General features: G+C 39.8%; 1 protein-coding gene across 5 annotated transcripts in view; it reads right to left on the bottom strand.

The window, feature by feature from the left end:
• Nucleotides 1-17,944, bottom strand: part of Flrt2 (fibronectin leucine rich transmembrane protein 2) — a 90,599-nt gene that overhangs the window by 16,775 nt on the left and 55,880 nt on the right. The window contains exon 1 of one of the 5 annotated variants that reach the window (XM_033766771.1): nucleotides 4,742-4,855. The exons of the other annotated variants lie outside the window; for them this stretch is intronic. The gene's annotated coding sequence lies outside the window, so the exon portion shown is untranslated. Of the gene's footprint in view, nucleotides 1-4,741; nucleotides 4,856-17,944 lie in introns of those variants that run through there. 5 annotated transcript variants of the gene reach the window in all.

Here is a 17,944-nt window from a genome sequence, read left to right as displayed (position 1 = left end):
GAAGGATCTTTTCCCTTCTATCCCAAGCACTAAAGCCTGTCACCCTGCTTAACATAATATCCCTGCACTGGAGAAGGCACAGACCACCCACTGTTCACTAGCAAGTAAATTGGTCCCTACCTATCAATTATTCTATGTGGTAAATAAAAGTACTGGTCTTTTAGCTCTTTCTGAAGGCCTATGCATAGCCTGCAAACAACCATGCATAATTTGAACAAGTAGTGTCGAGTGACTCTGGTGATGAGTTCCAAAGTTGTACAATCCGTGGTTTGACATGTTTCATAAAGGTGTCCTGGGCTACGTCTTTTGTGAATGGTTGCTCTGTCTCACCTTAGCAGAAGGCTACTGCAAATGAGGGTGAGTCTCCTTCAAGGAGTGCAGAAGCCCACTCCTGCTTTGATTCTACCTGAGGTCTCTTCATGAGCTTCTAGAACCTGAGATCTCTTCATGGCCTTCTAGAAACCTGTACAAGCATTACTTGGTCTTTGGGAATCTCAAAAGTACAGAGATCATAGTGATTTGGGGATAAGATTTCAAGAAACAAATTCTCAATGACACAACAACCACCATTAACTAACTACCTTTGGGTGTGATTTGTCCCTGGTATTTTCTTAGAATGTCCTGGCTGTCCAATGTCCTTGACCTTTCCGTGGGAGTTCAGAGTATGGAAGTCATCCTTAAAGAAAAAAGAAGCTGGAACTAACCAGAGTCTACCCTCAAACATCTCTACTTATCAGCAAAATAAATGTGCAGGATCAAGTGGTGTGACCATCCAAAGCCTATTCTGCCACTTCCAGGCTTCATCAAGTACACAGAGAATAGAATTTCCTGTCCTGAATATTCTCCTAGGAGCTCGGTAGATGTCTCCACTATATCTGATCTTCAGAGGTTATGACACCTCTAGGTTTGTTGAAATACAGGAAAGGGACTGTACCTTCCTAAACCTTAGAAGGAGATGATATTTGGAGATGGAGTTTGTAAGAGGTCATAAAGTTAAAATGATTTCATCAGTGTGCGTTCAGATCCCGTATGGCCAATGTAAGAAGAGATTGGGACCTAGATATAAACAGTGGAATGACCATGTGAGGACATGGGAGAGAAGTCAGCCATCTACAATCCAGGGAAAAGGCTCAGAAGAAACCAATCCTGTCCACACTTTTCCTTTGGACTTCCAGTCTCCAGTATTGTGAAAAAAATAAATCTCTTTTGTCCAAGTCACTCAGTCTGTGATATTTTCTTAGGACAGTTTAAGCTAACACTTAACTTCATAGTACAGTGAGAAGTACATAAACTACATCATACATTGAGAAAGGCATGCCACAACTAAGCCTAATAAGAGGTGATTAAGAAACTGCTCACTCCATCCAACTCTCACAGCTGGACTGCAAAGCAAACTTGTTTGCAAACCGATGCCAAGTCTTCTGTCTAGACTTCCACTTTAAACCTAATTTCAGCTTGCAGCCCTCCTAAGGGAATTTCTTGTACTTGGCCTGAACACTTTCTTTTCCCAGGTGCTGTGACTGTAGATTTAGAAGTTCTAAGAATCCATTCGGCCTCTATTTTTCAGGCTCAGGCTAGTGAATAAAGGCTTAATAATCCTCGATGACAATCCATTAATAAAAATTAAAACTGTTGCTAAGTGGTCACTTAGATAAGTAGGTTTTTTTTGTTTTGTTTTTGTTTTTTTTTGGTACCGGGGATCAAACTCAGGTCCTTGCGCTTTCGAGGCAGGCCACCGAACTGCTGAGCTAAATCCCCAGCCCTAATTTAGATAAGTAGTATTGCCAACCTCTAATTGCTTTCTCAGACTCCCCAAAATCACTGATGTGCTTCAATCCCTTACTCTCCCCTCTGCCTCAATAACTCCCAGATCTAAGTTTTCATCTCTGGAGAAAAACATGCCTAGAAGGAGGAAGCATGATCCTCAGGCCAAAATGTTCTCTGTCCACATGATAAGGAGCCAACTCCTCATGCCTGGGTTGGGGAAGGCATGTTCACCTAATGTAAAACAGAGCATATGTTCTCCATGAGGGCCAGGTGGCCCACCAGGGGATGAAAACTGATTCTTGGGGAAAGGAGACAAAAATTGTAGACTTAGGATGTGTCCTTCTATACTACATAAACATATACTGAAAAAAAAGTATAAGCTACCTCCTTGGGAAGCAATACTGACCAGTTTGAGACAATGCTACAGACTACCAAGCCTGGATAAAAATAACAATAGCTCAGTCCTGACGAGTGCCTTAAGAACACACCACACCATGAGTCTGAGATTGGCCAACTCATCCAATTCTCTTGGCAATCCCACGGGACAGGAACTATCTTATTGCCGTTGCAGTGATAAAGAAACCAAAACAGAGTATGTCTAAATAAGTTTTCTGAGGTTACACGGAAAATAGTAGATGAGAAAACATGACACGCTCATCCCCTTGGTGAACTAGGCTGACAATGACACGCTGGGTACTGGCGATGATGAGGGGCCCCCCTCGCAGCTCCCACGTGAGCCTGGCTGCTGACATCTGGGTAGCGGAGCATCCCAAACCACACGATGCCACTTGTGTATTTTTCATAACAGTGATACAAGATAAACACAAATTGTCCAAAGAAATAAAATAGAGGGCCAAAAGGGAGCTACTCATTGACGAAAGTCTGGTTGAATGGTTCAGAAAAGCCCATTAAAGGCAAGTCAGTTACAGGTCTTGGCAAAGGATGTCAGAAGTGGGTAGATTGGGCAGAATTTTGAAAGGCTTGCATTCCAATATGAGAAAAAAGAATTAATAACTGAAACTGATACATTTTCAAAAAGAAAACTATTCTAATTTAATCAATGGTCCCATATCTAGACCAAAACCTGGGTTATACTTAAAACAAAAAAAAAAACACAGCAAATTAATGTGCAATTAAATATGCTTTGTGTGCAAGCTATCATTTAATATTTTGATGATTTCTTAATATGACCAAATTAACTCCTTGATATTCAGCAGTGAGTACACTCCAGAAAATTTTAAATGCACAGTCACGATTCTGTCAGCCCTAAGGCCTGGAAATTTGGTGACTTTCTGAGGCAAAAGCTCAAGCAGCAGTGGTGAGCACCATCAAATTTAGACAGCTACCTTTATTTACAGAAACTGTGCTCCCAACCTCCAACTATCTTGTGAGTTATCAAAAGAAAATGTAGATGAGAGGACAAAAGCAATTCCAGGTTGACTTACTGGTGGTGACTTTTTAACTGAATCAGATTTTTAAAAAGTGTGGGATAATATTAACAGAAAAGATGAGAAAGCTCAGCTGAAGTTATCCACACCCAGGCACGTCTGACAGCCTGAATTATTTATCAAGTGGCGCTGCAGTTAGGCCCCAAAAGAGCCCTGAATTCTTAGTGGCCTCTTTCTGTGAGCTGTGATAATTCTGCGAGTCACGGCGACACTAAGAGCATGGACAGCCAGACGAGGCTGGGGTGGACACTCTTGTGCTCCCATTTTCCTTCCTATTCCGCCCCCTCCGTTTCAGCCCTTCGCACAACCCAGCAGGAGAGACTATTTTTTTCTTCTCATTTTCTATGCCCTCTTTGAAAGTATTTCTTTAGCACTGCTCTGAAATGCAGCCATTTAGAGCAATTTTGTTTATCTGCATGCTTTTATTGCCTCTACCATTAGTCCAATTTCAAACACAATAAGAACACCAACACCAAATAAAAAAAAAAATCCTGGTTTTAAAAACAATCCCTAGGCTTATTTATCTTGCTGCTGATGCTTTTTTATCTCTTTCTTGGTGGAGTTTTCCAATGATTTCTCTATTCCTTTACCCACACTAATTTGGAGAAATAAATGTTGCCCACAGCAACCATTTACCCTTAAAATGTGTTTTACTGTGAGTAATGTTCAATATGTGAGTTAGGTGGTAAAATGTCAAGGACATATTTCTGAAAAGAGTCTTTGAAAAGTTTAATCCAGTTAGGCAAATAAAATTGACAGTAGAGAAAAATACCAGAAAACATATAAACACGTGGAGAACACAGAAAATAAGACATGAGAAAGATTTGGGAAAGAGAACACCATGATTTTACAGACACAGCATTTATTTTCCCCATGGGCCATGTCGCTGTGGACTCAACTATATTTAAACTCCTTTCCGGGGCCGGGGATTTAGCTCAGCGGTTTGGTGGCCTGCCTTGCAAGTGCAAGGATCTGAGTTCAGTCCCCGGTACCAAAAAAAAAACTCCTTTCCAGTTTCAAAATAATGTAGGAAAGTGGGAAGGGTAGGGGAAAGCTAATAAGGGAAAAGAAAAAAAAAGATGAGAAAATGAAAAAATGGAAATGAAGTGTTTGTAAAGGGGGAGGGGAGAGGGGTGAAGGCACAAGGGGGAAAAAGGAGAACCAAGACCTGTCATGTAAAGGTACAAGATCCCAATGATAATGTAACTGTACCGTATCCCTAAAATGTACCAATGAATTCAATGAGGAAAGAAAATAATGTGACAAATTTTCAACCATCACACCCCCAAAAGAACAAAAAATTCTACAAATTTTTTTTTTTAAAGTAGTAGGACAGGCTAGGGATTAATTTAGGAAGGATAGCTTCTTGAAGTATTTCAGTTCATCAAAACAGATTCCTTAGAACAGAAATAGATGAGGAATGAAATAGATATGGGCTTCCATGGAAGGATCGCGCTTCACCAAAGTCAAAATGGCCCCATCAAAACACAAGGAAAAGTTACTCTTTGCTACTCAGAAATACTTACAAATGTATTCTCTGGCCTCTTATCCATTCATAACTCTGGTTCCAGGTCCCAGGATGGGACAAAAAAGGAAACATTGAAGAGAGGACCTACTGTCTTCAATCAGAAATTACTCATGTGTTCATAACTTGTCCTCCTTGGAAAGCTTCACTCGTCAGGAGATAAGATGGGGCCATTCTTTATGTGACGGTTTTGTGGTTATCAGTTATTCAGTCAATCCCATTATTCTAAAAAGTATTAGGATGCAAGAGTCAATAAAAATTCTTTTTCTTCTTCATAATCTTAGCCTATAAGATCAACTTTCCTCTGCCCCATAGAGACAAAGGGGCCTCTACACACTCTGCTCTGCATTTACTTCAGTGGAATAACTGTGGCAGTTACTAAGTGAGCTCATACTAAGTGGAGAGCTCCTACTGAGAACCTTCAGAAAATTCAGATATCAATCAGTTCAAGTCTTCATCTGTACTCGGGAGCAAGGAAGACGAAGATGATAATGAATCAATGAATAATTGTAGGCACAAGATCATAAATGCCACAAAGAGATGTATCAGGAAACATCATGTCCAGGCACAAAACAAATAGAGTTGCTATTTAGGGACTGGAGACAACGTTGAATTGGAGAGAAGCTTCTTTTGCACTTTCTACACTCTCTTCTGAGTAATAAGGAAGAAAATTATGAGTCCCCATCTCACAAATAAAAAACAACCTTAGAACAGAGAAGATCATTTATCTGGGGTTATGGCAAATTCCTCCGCAACATACTTTTCAAATGGTATTAATTTCACTTCTGAATGAAATGAAAGGTCTCACATAGAATCCATGGACATGAAAGGATACATTATTGATTTGTGATATTCTAGTAAGTGGCAGATCCCTTTAGTTAAAAGGGCAAAAAGTCACCCATGTGAAGATACAGTTGCTAAAACAAAATCATGCCCTTTTCATTACACTCTATAATAAGTGGAATTTTTGCCAAATCATAATTCCCTGTACTGGGCTTAGAGTTCCATTAAGCTACTCTTGCTCTGAAAACTCCAACTTGGCTTTGAACAAACATGGACGAAGACAGAGAACACATAGAATGTAATCAATCCTGATTTCTTCCATTTGTTCTCCAAGCTCCAGTGTTCTTTAATGAAATCAGAAGTGCCATCTCACCTTACAAACCAAAAACTGAGCTGGGAGGAACTAGTCATATACCTGAATTCTTCTGCAAGGGTAATTCCAGTCACAGTGTAAGGACTATTCTAAGATTATTTTATTTTTTAGCAAAATGGCTACCTTGAGAAACTAGAATAAATTTATCACAGTTTGAAAAGCTACCTTTGCTGAGAAACAGCATAAAAAGGTCTTCATGTATATTTTGCAAAATGCATCCATACTTATATATACATTTATAGAAGGTATGTACAAATGCATATGCAAATACGTTTATTGTCATAATACTTCAGAACAGGCACCTCATTATCCTTTATTTAAATAAGTAATAGCAAACAGTATTCACATGTTTGCATGTGGTTTAAAGAAATAAGTAACTATTATGAAATGGGCTCTTCCTCTATATTGAGAAGCACTGTTTGTTCTAGATGATGATTCCTTTTATCTGACCTCCGGAAAAACTATTTGTAGAAACTGGCATTCAAAATCTTCCATGGTGACTTCAAAGAAAAATCTCCCATTTCTAAGTACTGCATGCCAGCCACAGGGCAGACTTGCTGCTAGTATCCTTTCTTAGCTATCCACATCTCTGTGGCTTTACCAATAACAATGGTCGGTACTAAAAAGCTAGTGTTTGCATGCAGTTTATCATTTGCAAAATACATTCTAGACACAGCCCACTGATATCTAACAAGATCTGTAGCTGTTACTGGTTATACTTTAATCAATTACAAAGCCGATGCTCGGGGAATACCAAGGATTGTCTAGATGGAAGACAGCTAGGGTTCAAAAGCCAGTGTCGGGACTCCGAGGTTGTACTCTTTCCTTAGGCCTGGGAGGGTCTTAGCATGCTTCTCCCCAGGCCATGAATCCACTGCAGCTTGTGGGGTAGCCTGCTGCCTTCCATTATCTAGAGGTCTGTGGCTTCCCCAGAGAGTGGGTGATGTTGGGCATAATTTTAGTCATGGATATCTGGCTGTGTGCCAGAACCTCTATGAGAATCGTGCGGTGTCATTTCAAGTTCCAAGGGGCCTGGAAGCAATGCTGACAAATAGGTTTAACAATGGTCTGAGTCCCCAGTTGAGTTCAGCTTGTCCCTGATGAGTGTGGATGGCCCTGGGCTACCTGCTCGATGCCACACTGTGTTGCTGAGTCTCTTCAGTGCTGCTCCCCACTTCTGTGTCACCCTACACCTCCCTCTGGCCACTGCCACTTCTGCTCCTGCATCTTCACTGTCTTCCCTTGCTTTGGTCCCTGCCTGTCCTTAGCTAAAAGTTCATTCTGCCATTAACCTTGAGGCTCTCACCCTACCCCTGCTCCCACCTTCCTGCCTATTCTAAACTGTGGCTTCCGTTTGTTTCTTAGCTTCTGTGGCTCGGCAGTATTTTTCAAATGCAAAATAAGAATAGAAACCATCTCTTTGGCTTCATGAAGGCTAAATGAATCACCAAGCAGACATCCACTAAGCCTTTAGAATGGATAAGATACTCTATGCAGCAGAACAATGCACAAGTCAGGCTAGGTCCCACACTAGCTCTGCTCCGATGGGAATGAAGACCACATCTTCGCTATTTCAAAAGCTTTCCCGGCCCTGAAAATTCACCAGGCTCCCAATCCACTCCTCCCTTTTTACTGTCATATCATTTATACTGTCTGTTTCTTATTATTTGGCTCTGTATAATCTAGTTTACACTACCCTGGGATATGATTGGAACTACTCTCTAAGAGGTCCGCAATATAGTTTCCTAACACAAAATCCTACAGTCTCTTTCAGTCTTCCTTCAAATGACTTCTCTGCAAGGACTAGTGAGCCTAACTCTCTTCCGTAAATGCTCCCTTCAACAGCTGCTCTGATGGCCTCTTACCTGTCTGATCACAAACTGACTGCTTCCCAGCCCCTCAGTATGCATGATCCTCTCGTTTTACTCCCAGGCCCCTTTTTTTCCATACATGATCAAGTGATACGGCTTTAATCTGATAAAGCTGGATCCCACATATTTAGCCAAAGTCAACCTGAAAAGCAAGCTTACATTTCCAAGCCCAGGAACACTGACAGCTGTATATCTTCCTTGAACTCCAGATCTCTCAGGTTCTTCTTCTACCTCCTCCATTTTGACCAGTGGCATTGACATTTCCTGTTACCCATATTCAAAAGCTATCCCTGCTCCCGCCTTCCCCTTAACTCATCACCCAGGTGAATGCCTCCTGAGGCCGGTTCTCCTGTACAGCAAGCATCTCTCCTACGTTTCTTCAGTTAGTTAGTACAACCCTGTAAATGAGCCATGGTACATCGGCCCTAGAGAACCCGGTCTCTAATCTCCTACCTAATAACCCTCCACTAGTATAAATCATATCGAAAGTATCATTGTGTCCACCACTGCTCTTCCACACCTATGTATAGCCTATCTTTTTATTTGCGTCTTGATTTAAGTCACAGTCGCAACTAACAGTCCTTTGTTGTATAGCCAAAATTGTACTAATGTTCTCATTACCTGGATCCCTCATCTATAAAATAAATGTAAGAATTTGTTATTCAGCTAAAGAAAAAGAGAGAGGGAGGAGGGAAGGAAAGAAAATGATGAAAGTAAGAAAGGAAAGACTTAACTGAATGGCTAAAGTACAACTTAATAAGATTGCTTAGTTATGTGTGGTACTGCTAGACCAAGATAACATTGTGTCACTCAGTCCAATGTGTTTGGAAGAAAACATGCAAGCTTTACAGTCAGAAAAACCACTGTTCAATTCCTGAATATTCTAATAAATACCTATGTGATACTGAGAAGTGCTTCAAATTCACTGAGTCATAGTTTTCAAACAATAAGTAGGAAGAATAGTATCTGCTTACCAGGGTTACTTTAAGAATTTGGAATAGCAACCTGCTGTGTCTTCAGTAACTTCCTGCTCCGTGGTCCTTTTGAAGACTATTCCCTACAAGGGCCTAACAAAAAAACAGCCAAGACATGACCATCCTTCACCCTGGAAAAACACTGTTAATCTACTGAATCAAGAGTGTGTCAAAGACGCAAAGGCTGTTTGCACTTGGCACCCACATTAATCACTTTCTCATCGATGGGGCAAAATACACAACACTCAAAACTTAAAGGAGTGGGTGGTCTTTTTTGGCTCACATTTTTCAGAGGATTCAGTCCAATCTTAGCTGACTCCAAGTTAGAAATGGCAAAGCAGAAGCGGATGGTGGAGGAAAGCTACTTGCCTCCAGGTAGAGAGAAGGTAGGAGCTTGGAAGAAGAATTACTTCCAGTGAACTGCTTCTTCTAAGCACATCCCACTGCCTAACAGCACATTAGGCCATGAACTCGTATCATTCTCATGATCCAATTTACTTCCTAAATCTCCATCTCTAAACACATAAGACTTCTGAGAGACCTCTCAGACCCAAACTATAGGATCACCTTACTACAGAAAAAGTCCTGGTTTTCCACCTTCATCTTAACGCACAGCTGTAGAATATGTCATTTATGATTAAGCTTACCATTCATCATAAATAGTAGAAAGAGTTGAATCTTGGATTCTAGAGCCCTGGAACCCTAGACAAGTGGTCACTTAGTTTCTCTGGGCTTGACTATTGAAACCGTATCAGGAAGAAAAGGATTTTTGTAGTCAAGGTCTCTTTCACTTTGAGACTCTCACATGTCCCTGTGATGCACAGCTCTAGGCACCATGGGTTAAACTGAGAAGTAGCTCTGCATGACCTGGAGATCTTCTCAGACCCTGCAAATGTCCTCATCAAGAGCCATAGCCGATGATGAATGGCCAAGACATAAGGCATTCGTGTAAATGACAGAAAAGGCCTAATTTCCTGAATCTGCTTCCTGTATCTCATATGATTCATGCAATACAACCAAAAACTACTTGAAAATTTAAGAAAGTTTAGGATTCCAGTAAAATTCCTTTATTCAATTATGAAACTTGTTTTATTCCAGAGTGAATGAAATGTAGTCAGACACACTTGTAGGTCCAAACACCTCCTAGGCCATGAATGAGCTATGGGAAAATATTTAGCAAGTCATTTCACTCCTCTAATGCAAAATTTCCTTACAGCACAGTTGTAAAGATTGAATGAGACCACTTATGCAAAGCTGTTATTCAGTAAATGGCCTGAATAGAATAAGTGCTCAATAAAAGGTAATCATTATTTTCAACATTAGACTTAGGCTGTGTCTATATGAAGTGACTATTTTAACAGTTTTGAGTGAAACTACTAAAGTAAAATAGTGGCAAGCACAGATAAGACAGAAAAGAGAGTTCAAACTTGAGATCAACTCACTTAAATCTCAACCACCGACAATTATCTTTAAGACCATAAATAAATCAGTTTTTCTGATTCAAAAGTTACCATCAGAACATGTCACCTCTGCAGTGCTAGCTGTTAACACCCACCAGCATAGAGTTTTAAGCCACCTGTTGCTGCATAATTCACAAATGCCATTAGATTTCTAGAGAACTAGAAATAATTGAATGGGAAAGGCGTATAAAGATTTGCACAAGAACTAGATTTCTCCCAAGTTGTTTAAATCCAATAAAAGTTGACTTACATTTGATTAAAGTTGACCACATTTTATTAACTCAAGCAGGAAGCTTTTAACTAAGAAAACAGTGCTATTTAAGAAAATAAGTCCAGAGATGTTAGCTGTTTAGTTGGGAATGGCAGTAGAAAAATCTAGGAAAACCAATAAAGGAAATGAATTTTGATTATATCCTTCTTTATAAAGAAAGTGAATACCTCAAAATGGCTGTTTGGTTTTTGTTTTTGTTTTTGAGACAGTGTCTCACTATGTAGTTCAGACTGCCCTGGAACTCACTGTGTAGCCCAGGCTGATCTCAAACTCAAGGTGATCCTCCTGCCCCAGCCTCCCAAATGCTGAGATTACAGGCTTGTGCCACCACAGCCCACATAAAATGGCTCTGTCTTAGAAAAACCCAGTCATGGGGGACAAGAACCAGCTAACAAAGGTGGAAGGTGTTGTGAGACTCAAGAAAGAGGCAGAAATATCCAGAGTAGCAGAAAGTGCCACTTCTGAGAGATATGAGGTCAGAATGTGCCCCGGGAGACAACAAGACAGGTGGATTCCAGCCTCCCAAGGCCAGATGAAGTGGTTAGGAGGTGAGTTCCACAAAAGTGAGCTGTGCCCAGCTCTGAAGGGTATCTGGGCTTTCTTATAAACTACAAAGTTCAAATGTCAGGTGAGAAACTGAGTGTCAGGGGCTGCATCCAAATGCTCTCCTGAGTGTCTTATAGGCTTTCAGAGAGGTGCCCAGGTCACCATGTAAGTAAGCAAAAACAGTGGTTACAACCAGGATCACTGTGGTCATGTCCATCTGGCTTGCTACAGCTGCCCTCATTCATTCATGTATTTTCTCTCAGGTCACACGCATGTACAGTTAGGTCCCCACTTAACACAAATTTCATTCTGGAGAACATTCATCAGTCGCATTCATTCACGGGACCAACAAAGAGACTTCACTGGCACAGAAGAGTCCCGTGATCTTGTCCTTTTTCCTTAGAACTCCGCCAGTGGTTGAAGGATTCATGTAGTGAGAATGAGCGATATCTACCACTGTTTCATCTCCGTCCACTTTCAATTATTTTCACTTTTGTTTCCATGGTTATTGCTCTGCTTTTTCTAGCCTTCCCCTCCACATCACCGCTCCTTTTCCTCTTGCTTCCAGACACCCCGAGCTTTGCCTGAGCACTGCATAATCACACTGCAGCGTACGCACAGGGCAGCACAACTGTGACAACGGCCAGCAGACACCCAACCAACTGCCATGATCGGTTTGCATTTACAAATGTTCACAACGCGGGGTCCATTCTTATCAGTGAAAGTTCTCAACTTCAGTTTTCATAAGTCCAGAATTTACCATACATTCATATACATGTAACTCACGTTTAAACAGTTAATATCTGGTATGTACATGTGTACAAATGTAACTCATGTCTAAATGGCTAAGATCTCTTTGGCTTTCTCTCATGCTTGGACAAATTCTCATTTTTCAGCTCCTTGACCTTCATTTTTCTTATTATATTTAATTGACTTTTTAATATTAAATTTTGCTTGAAAGAATGATTCCGAGTTGGAAAGCAATGAAGTAGTCACATACTGGAACAATGCATTATGTCACATTTAATTTGATCCATAATTGGATAGCAAATACTAGTTTTCCTCATTATTTTTCATATCAACACAATAAAATACAATAAAGGCACGGTGAAAAAATAGGGGAAAAAAACATTTCTGCCATTCACTATCTTGATTTTACCTTGACTTTCACTATCATGGAATTCAATGTTTTTTTCTTCTAACGTTTGCTTGCTTTCTGAGAGTCAAATGTTTAAAGTTATGTGCTATCTCCTAGCTCACCATTCTCATTATCATTTAAAGTGTGGTTAACATCAATTTAAAGTCAACACATCATGTGATGAGTCACAGCCAGTCTTCTGATCCGCGCAGTTACAAGGTAACTTAACTGCTTGTCTATGAAACACTGGAATTCTCTAAGGCACCACAGTGATAATCAGAGTTATATAGTGGAAGTATTATAGAAAAAAAAAGTCTGAAAAAATTATGGGTTAAATCATAAATTATGTTGTTTATTGAACAAATACAGAAAATACATTTTCATATTAAAATCCTTTTCCACATTGAAAAACAAACAAAAAACACTCCACAACTAGCTCATCTTCTGTTATCTAATCTCTGGTGTGGGCCATGATTTTAAAAGGCATGACATGACAAAGGGTGAAAAAATGTGGTACGGCTTCTCAAAAAAGATGACAAAAGTACAGGCAAAACAAAGGTCCAACTGTGTTAGTGTTTGCGGAAATGCTTGGTTCACTGTAAGAGTCTCAGGAGGAGGAGGCTCGCAGGTGCTTCACTGACCCTACCTAAATCTGGTACAGTTTCTATGTCAGTCTCCAGATCAGAAAGACATGATAAGCGCTGAAAACAAACAGGAGCATAGTTCAAAGGAAGCTGTTTCCTGGCCCCTGGGTGGGATGAGCCCTTTTACCTTGTGCAGGGAGACTATTTTTTTTTTGGACACCGGGATTTTTAAAAGCCTCTTCCTGGACAGTCACAGAATAAGCTGTAATTTCCTGAGAGGTGTGGCCACAAGCTTGTCCAAATATGAATAAAACTTAGCCCAATACCAACTGCAGTAATCTTGAAGATCAGCAAACCTGCACCTAGGGACTTGTAGGGCTGCACTCCAAGCAACTGACCAAAGAACAGGATTGCTGCTTAGGTGTCAGCTGAACTGAACATCCAAGTCTTTATCATTTTATGTGTGTGTGTGTGTGTGTGTGTGTGTGTGTGTGTGTGTGTGTTTGTGCAAGAAAATGGAGCAAAGCAGAAAAGGCATAGTTTTCCATGGAGCTTGTTTCTTGATATTGAGGACTTTCTTCCTTATGGATTTTATTCTCAGGCCCCTGTTTTAGGGTTCCAAAGATATTTTTAATGTTAATCCTGCTGATGCCCTTTGAATATTGGATATGTGTATTTGAAAAGTGTTCGTATGAACTACTGAACACCTTCTATCAATAACTCATATCAATAACTTTTTTACATATTATTACTAATCATCATAAAAATTTCAATAGGAGGGCCAGAGATTTAGCTCAGCGGTTTGGTGGCCTGCCTTGCAAGCGCCAGGACCCGAGTTCAATCCCTGGTACAAAAGAAAAAATTTAAATAGGCCATTATTACTCATTTTTGAGATTTTATTTTTAAAAATTAAAGTTGAAAATAATGAAATCATTGGCTTAAATGCACACAACCTGTAAACATTAGCACTTGATTCTAGGATACGTGACTTCCAAAGCCAAGGATCTTTCTGCTTTGTAATATGCACCTCTTATTAGCTAATTTACACTGAATATATATGGAAATATAAAGAAAACTTTAGGCCAGGCATGGTATCATGTAATTGTAGTCTCAGCTGCTTAGGAAGCTGAGGCAGGAGGATTACATAATTCAAGCCAGCCTGGGCAATTAAAAATAAAAAGGTTCTCGATGAGGCTCAGTTGTAGTGTAACCCTCAGCTCCAGCCCCACTTCTACCAAAAAGAAAAGAAAGAAAACTTCAGTTATTTTCAATATTACAGGGAAACCAACAGGAGAAGAGCCCAGATTCAAAAGCACCAATACTATAGTCTTTTTTGTTTGTTTGTTTGCTTGTTTATTTGAGACAGGGTCTCACTATGCAGTCGAGACTGACCTGGAACTCACTGTGTAGGCCAGGCTGGTCTCGAACTCACAGCGATCCTCCTCCTGCCTCAGCCTCCCGAGTACTGAGATTACAGGCGTGTGCCACCAAGCCTGGCTCACACTAAAGTCTTGAACATTTATCAACGAAACAAATGTAAAGGGACTACTTCCTCCACAGCTCAGGGAGAGAGTGCTTATAGCATTCCTAAGAACTTTATGAAGTAAGAGGTACTGAAGGTGTGCAGAGAAGGGCTGTATAGTGCAGTCTGGTCACCCTGAGCCTCATGTGGAACATCCGAGCTGAGACTTGGAGGCGTGAGGGAGGTAAACACACGTTTCCAACTCAGAGCTGCTTCCTCTTACAGATTGGAAACATTCCCTAAGGTCAGAGTCCTGTAAACACACGTTTCCAACTCAGAGCTGCTTCCTCTTACAGATTGGAAACATTCCCTAAGGTCATAGTCCTGCCCCTGCCCCATGCCCAGCATGTGACAATGGATTCTCCCTCCCTCTCTCTCTCTCTCTCTCATCCCTCACCTTGCATCAGCTAAGTTGTTCCCTCCTCTACATAATGTGGACAGCTTTCCTGGGTTTGAAGTTAGCAGACACCCTTCCATTTTAAGTGCTCACTAGTGTTAGAGATCTCCTGGAATCACCATGAATAACTTGTGATGCCTCCTTATTTAGAGAAGAGACGCAGGAAATCCCAAGAAGAAAATTACAGTGATGGGCAACAGGCACTGGGGGTAGAGTTTTAACAGGGAACCCATGCCCTGGCGCCTCCAAGGCCAGTGCCACAGCACAAGGCTCCTCCCCGCCAGCCTGGCCCCATGTTCTCCACCCCAGGAAGACACTCGTTCTGGGTGCTTGTCGAAAACCTTTTCTCTTCTCATATGACTGGTGAATTAACTGGCTCTAGGAATTTCCCTTTGAATTTTCTGTAGAAACTAGATTGAGGGGCTTAAGTCCAAAGCCAGTTTATTAAAATGTCCAGAAGATCACAATCTAAGGAAACTTAAAGAATTTCTTACTGTTGAAAATTAATTTTAGCTTAGATAGAAGCTCATTATGCTCAATGCCTTCAATGTTCTGTTATTTAATATTAAGTAGTACTTAAATATGATATGCTTAGTGTAAGCTTAATAATATTTTTTATTTATTTTTTTCTTTATTGGTACATTTTAGGTATACAACAGTTACATTCATCATTGGGATCTTGTACCTTTACAAGACATACCTTGGTTTTTATTTTTTTTCCATTCTCCTGGCCTTTCTTCACCCCCTCCTCCCTTCCCTATTTACAAAGACTTTGCTTCCATTTTTTTTCCTTTTCTCTTATTTTTTTCATTTCCCTTCTTACCTCTCCCCTACCTCTCCCACATCCACTACACCTTTCGACCTTTTTTTCTATTACACAATATTAATTATACATTTTGATTCTTATTTACACTTTTAGTTTATCACACCAGAGAAATTATTCAGCATTTACACATGTCCTATTGATTTCACTTAAAAGTATGTCCCCAGTGTGCATCCACTTAGCTACAAATGTCTCCAGTTTCTCATTCTTTATGGCTGAGCAGTACTCCATTTTACAAAAAAAGAAAAACCAAAACATCTTTTTTATCCAGCCTCTAGTTAATGGGCAATTAGGCTGTATGCTTAATATTATTAAGCAGTGTTGTTTATAGTAAACTTGAGAGCAAATTATTAACAAATATTGGACCTGGATATTTAAAACAAGCATACAAACGATGGAACTAGAAACATTTTTTGTAGTAGGGATAGAGCTTGGGAACTTGAGGCAGGCAGCAACACCCCTGAGCTAAATCTTCTGCCCTGGAACTAGCAATTTTAAAAGGAAAACTTTTAAAAATCAGAAGATATAATATTCAGGACCATGTATCACTTTATTTCAAGGAATGAAAAAGAGAAGAAAAGGAAGGAAAAGGAAAAAACAGCAAAGAACTAAGAGTCATTAAAATAGTGCTAAAAACCAAAAGTTATAGTTAAAGGTTGGGAATGACACAGACTCCAGAAGCTATAAAATGTTCTAGATTGGCTCCCAAGGAGATGATAAATGTCTAGCAGTACTCCTCGGCTCTTATCCTCAGAAAGCACATGGCATATTTAAAGTCCTACTGACACACTGATTTTGGCTTTACAGGTTTTCATTGTTATCAAACCAACAAGGTTTCAACTGTATTAATGGAAAAGTAAGGCTGGCCTTGAATTAATTATAGCCATGCAGCTAACATTTGAGGTATGGCAAAGAGTTTAAACATTGTATACAAGAAGCAGTGGTTGCTTTGCAAAATTTCAAAAGCAATTCATTATTAGGTTCAGAGGAGGTATAGAAACTTCTAAAATTTCCAAGAAAAGCTGTAAAACCCACTGATAAAACATTTAAAATTAATTCATGCTGAAAAATGAATGATCACCAGATCTCCTGGTGATCTAGGGATAACACGTAACATCTAGTCAAAGATTTATCGTTTATTCTATAGTTAATCTTAGTGTTCTTAAAGAAACACAGTATAACCCAATGGCACTTAACCCAGAGGAAAAGAAAATGTTTTCTATATACAGATGTGAACTGTGATTCGGGAGACAGATGAAAACAGATGAAATTGTATTCATTGTATTTCTCATTCATCCACTGATTTGAAAAGCTGATAAAATATCCATGTGACCTGAAAATGTTGTGGAATGCCCTCAAAGAAAGCCCTGCACTCTGGAACTGACAAGCTTTCTACCAGTGAATCGTCCAGAAAAATCTCCATGAACAGGTACAGAATCCAAGTGGTTCCAATTTTGGCCGGAGCAGGTAGTACCTTTGCCCCATTGTATACACTGGACTCTATTTATTCTTATAGTTCATTCATTTCAATGTCAAACACAAAGTTCTCTCTTCCAATTGGCTGATCAAGGAATGTCTTGTCTTCATTTACTACGTGTAGAAGTCTCCATTTACTACGTGCCCTACAATTTACAAACGACGTGCTACCAAATTAAGAGAGAAAACAGGATGGGGTTTTCAGGGCACAAGGACAGGAAAATGAGGGGCTATATACTTCCCTCTGTAGTGTCACTTTCTACCTTTCTATTTCAGTCTTCTACCATCACAAAATAAACAGGTGATCATTAGGAAGGAACAGTGCTGTTTATTTCTGACAATCATCTTACAACGTTTGTTCTTCATGTCTTATCTATTTTAATGACCTATTTGAGGAGGCAGGGTGAAATCAAGTGCCATGTAAAAATAAAAGCTTAATTTGACATTTTTAAAATCAAGTTTCAATTTACTTTGTTGTTTCAATTCAGCCGAGTTAGTTTTTCATTTTTTGACAGTTAAACGTGTTTAAAACTATATGATAAATGTACACTAAAATTACGTGGCATTTTATGCAAGCATAATGTTCTTTTATCCTTCACATCCATAAGATTCAGGGCTTAGTTCATGAAATATTTATGAGGCAGTAACTTCATCTCATTTATAAATTAGGTAGCCATGTACACCTGTCATTCCATAAATCAAGAGCGATTAAGGAGAAACATTTAGAGGACTATAATCCCAGATATATGGGGATTTGTTTTGTTCTCAGATAATGTTATGCACTAATTGGCAAGAACGACTTGATAGGTATTTTTCAGGCTTGAGGTAGTGAGATGCTCCATGATTCAAGAAGTCATTTGAAATGTATTTCAAGTGCCTACTGAGAGCCTGCTGCTACAGAAGGGGTAAGAAGTGGCCTGTCCCCTGCCTGGGCATCTTCAGATCTATGGAAGCCAACCCTTTCTCTACTGTAAGTCATTTAATGA

The sequence above is a fragment of the Fukomys damarensis genome, unplaced genomic scaffold, assembly GCF_012274545.1.
Source record: "Fukomys damarensis isolate Sample0158 unplaced genomic scaffold, DMR_v1.0_HiC HiC_scaffold_21, whole genome shotgun sequence".
Lineage (NCBI taxonomy): Eukaryota > Metazoa > Chordata > Mammalia > Rodentia > Bathyergidae > Fukomys > Fukomys damarensis.
Note: the sequence above shows the minus strand (reverse complement) of the source record. Positions and strands in the feature narration are given on the sequence as shown.